Source organism: Limulus polyphemus, unplaced genomic scaffold (genome assembly GCF_000517525.1).
Source record: "Limulus polyphemus unplaced genomic scaffold, Limulus_polyphemus-2.1.2 Scaffold96, whole genome shotgun sequence".
NCBI lineage: Eukaryota > Metazoa > Arthropoda > Merostomata > Xiphosura > Limulidae > Limulus > Limulus polyphemus.
In genome coordinates this window covers 879979-883836 of record NW_013665706.1, presented here as the reverse complement: position 1 = coordinate 883836, position 3858 = coordinate 879979, and the positions used below count along the sequence as shown (strand labels likewise).

Genomic DNA, 3858 nt, shown 5'->3' with positions numbered 1-3858 from the left:
CTTAGCGCCTTTACTTTTAATAGTAACTACTACAAACAGATCTGCGGAGTCGCTATGGGGACTAAAATTGGCCCCACCTTTGCGAACCTCTAGTAATACACCACTAGAAAAACAAGAATATCAAAGATATTATACTAAACAATTATACAATAATTACTGATGACTCTACCACTAAATCTCTTTTCAAAGACCCACCCATTATTTCTTACAGACATGACAAAACCTAAAAATATAAACAGTAACATAAAATGATACTCCAGGCACTCACACATGTAAACGAAATAGGTGTGTCACCTGCCCGCCTATAAACAGCACTAAACACATCCGAGGAAAGAACACAACTTTCGACATAAAACAGTCCTTTACATGTACCACTGAATGTATCATTTACTGTGTAATTTGCAAAAGATGCAATAGTTTATGCATTGGACAAACAGGCCGCCAACTCGATGATCGAGCACGAGAATATCTAAACCATATTAAATTGCAGAACCATAATACACCTATAGGCAAATATTTTCTATCTACAACTATACAGTTGAAGACTTTTCGATTCTTGGACTTAATAGTGCTCCAACAGACATTTACAAAATAGAAGGACTAGAAAGGAGATTAATCTACAATCTGGGGCCCCTACAACCAACTGGTTTAAATGAACGCTTTTATTTCCTGTAGATTTCTATTTTCCCATTTTTTGTTTACATTTTAATTGACATCTGTTTATCTTTTCATGACTTGTAATTTTTATCTAATAGATGTAATTTTGCTTCGTTTTCACCCGATCAACATTCCAAATTATTTGAATTTTGCGCATGCGCCTTTGTTGTAAGCTATACGATCTGACCAAGAGCGCCAGCTCGAAACGTCATCATTCTTTAAATAAAAATTTGGCGATTGATCAACCTATTATCTAATTTTGATATTTTTGTCCTTTTATAAAAGTAGGCCTCGATCTATTAAATTAGTATAACAGAATAAAATTTGGATCCAAACTTCATAAGAATAATAGTATGCAATCATAGTCCTTAAAAAATAGAATTTAACAAAACAAACTATTATTGCACAGCGGTTCCGTAGTGTAGTGGTTATCACGTTTGCTTTACACGCAAAAGGTCCCCGGTTCGATCCCGGGCGGAACCAAGAATTACAATTTTATTTAATACTGAAGAATAATAAGAACATAATTAACAGGACACACACTTGGATCCAGATTAATTTAATTTTAAATATAATGCCATTCTACAGCGACTTTGTATATATAAATATGGTATTCGGGCTTACTGATGTCCAACGTTTTAAAGTATCCGCAAAACGTTCGCATCAGACAAAGACAAAGTAAATTCTAGTTTACTGCAGAAATTCTAACAAAGTTAAAAGTAAGATGTTCCAGAATCCAATGTTGCTTTCGTCACCGACTATTCTAAACATATCAATCTGTACAACACATCTGAAACATCCCTTGAAATGGATTCATCCCAGAGCCGCCAAGAGCTTTCATGGGCCCCAGGGAAGTATTAATATATGGGCCTTCCTTTCTCAATCAATCCCACCCCTCGTTTTCTCTAGGGCCCCCTGAGGGCATTGGCTTGGGCCTGTTATCCCCAAGGGTCATAGACACAGGGCCAAAGTAGCACAAATTTCCAAGCGTTGGGGTATGCCACGGGACCTGAGTAAAATAATTAAAATATGTTTACGACCTCTTGACATCCGTTTAAGTGCATAGAAATTTAGAAAAAAGAACTACGTGAATATATCCCATTAAAGATATTTTCTAAACTAGTTAGTGAATGTTGAAACACACGACTATTGCATTTGTGACACGAATATAAGCTCTAAATTATTAGTACATGTTGCAGTGCATAAACTCATAATCTCGTAATTTGTATGTAGCGTATTTTTCTATTAAATTTTACAATCTTAACAGAAAGCAAACATTTGATCTTTTTTTCCTTTTTTTTCCCAGCTAGAACAACAGTAATTCAGAATATTAAATTCGAAACAACCGATTTTAGGCAGACTCATATTCAATGACAAAGAAAGAAAACAAATTAAAGCATTAAAATACATTGAATTTGGTCCTACAGGATCTTTTCTGTGACCAGAAGGCGATATGAAATAACTTGATATATTAGGTGTATAAAGAAATTTGTACCGATATTTTTCAGTCAAAATTGTTTAAGATAAAAATATTATTCAAATAGAAAACTAATAATTTAAATTACTAAGTACAGTATACTATTTTGTAATTTATGTTACACACTGTTATTTTGTCTTCAGTGTTTTCGTGGTAGTAACTAATATTTACAGTTATATTGTGTAGTGGTTTTCACGTTTGCCTTATACGGAAAAGGTCCCTGGTACCATCCCGCGAACAACCAAAGTAGATCATTTGTACAAAAAGCATTTTAGTATTTTCTTCTTAATTAGATCTTAAAAGAAAGTAAGATTACATTGCTCGGACGATTTCGTTAGTTTAGAAATAAAATATAGTATTTGCGATATGCAGGCATATGTTTTCTACTAGTTAAGTTACATAGGAATTGAATATTTTTTCGTTTATTTATTTGGTAAACAATTTTAGTTCTCCAGAAAGTCACTGAGGTGTTGCCTTGTTCTAATTGCTTTGTTTCTTTGCCTTCTATAGTATATATTCTGCACGAGAGAATATTGCAGTAACATGTAGCATCTGGGTCGAAAGAAATAGCGAGTGCAATATCCTTTTCTGGCCAAGTTGACATTGTTTAAATGCTGTAGAGAAGAAAGTTCACAAGGTGACACTGTTGACTGGACAAAGAAACAGAGTTTACCTGTTGAATTCAGGAATATTTTCTTGATTAAGTTCTACCTGGAGTTCTTCGAATAAAGATTTACTTGAAGATTATCGTATTTAAGTCGACTGAAGTCTATCTCGAGAACAAGAAAACTGTGGAGCAAACAAAAAACCAGTAGAAGCAGCTGTGATTTTGTATACACTAGTATGTACGCCGTGTTTTCTTTTTGTTTGTTTTATAATGAAGATTGTATTCATTTTCTAAATTTGTCCAGTCTCGTTATTTTAGAATTACTTTCCTTATTTCCTGAGAAAATCTACCTGAAAATACCACATATAATCATGATCCAGTATAAATGATTATCTTTTCGTTTGCGAAAGTACGCATGCTGCATTTTCTTTTTGTTTGCCAGTAATAAAGATTGTTCATTTTATTAAATTTGTCCAGTCTCATTATTTTTCACACACAAGAAAACTCAGTCAAATTTTCATATAATTACTGCTCCACAAATTTCCTGGTCAAATTTGCTGTTATTAGTGGATCAAAATATTTGATACTTATTGAGAAATCAAGTAACCTGGGAATATCATGCATTAGACTTCTACAGAACTGAATGTGAGCTTACATCTTTTTTTTTTGTCACACGCAATACATCTAATAAATAAAATGTTTGAACGCCTCCCAGTGGCCCAGCGGTATGTCTGCGGACTTACAACGCTAGAATCCGGGTTTTGATACCCGTGGTGGGCAGAGCACAGATAGCCCATTGTGTAGCTTTGTGCTTAATTATAAACAAAAATTAACTCTATCACATATAACAATATCGGCTTCAACATCGTTGAATAATTATGTAAAAGACCATTTATTTGTAACTTAATGTTCGTTTCTTGTATTTTACATTTATTACAAAATAGCAGTTTCGTTTACATGTGAAATACGATAAAGGATATAATTTGTATGTTGAATGCTGTAAGTTTAGGCTTATTGTCTTAATCCACAGCGTTGAAGATTACACTGTTGAAAATCCCTTCATTAAGATATGACAATAACATAAAGAAAAATAAGAAATATGCAAAACCTATACGCG

The 3858-nt window shown here is 33.4% G+C and overlaps 1 non-coding gene across 1 annotated transcript; it reads left to right on the top strand.

Moving 5' to 3' along the window:
• The first annotated feature begins 1067 nt into the window (after nucleotides 1–1067).
• On the top strand, nucleotides 1068–1140 carry Trnav-uac. Its single transcript has one exon. It is a non-coding gene; the product is annotated as a tRNA-Val (tRNA).
• Nucleotides 1141–3858: the final 2718 nt, after the last annotated feature.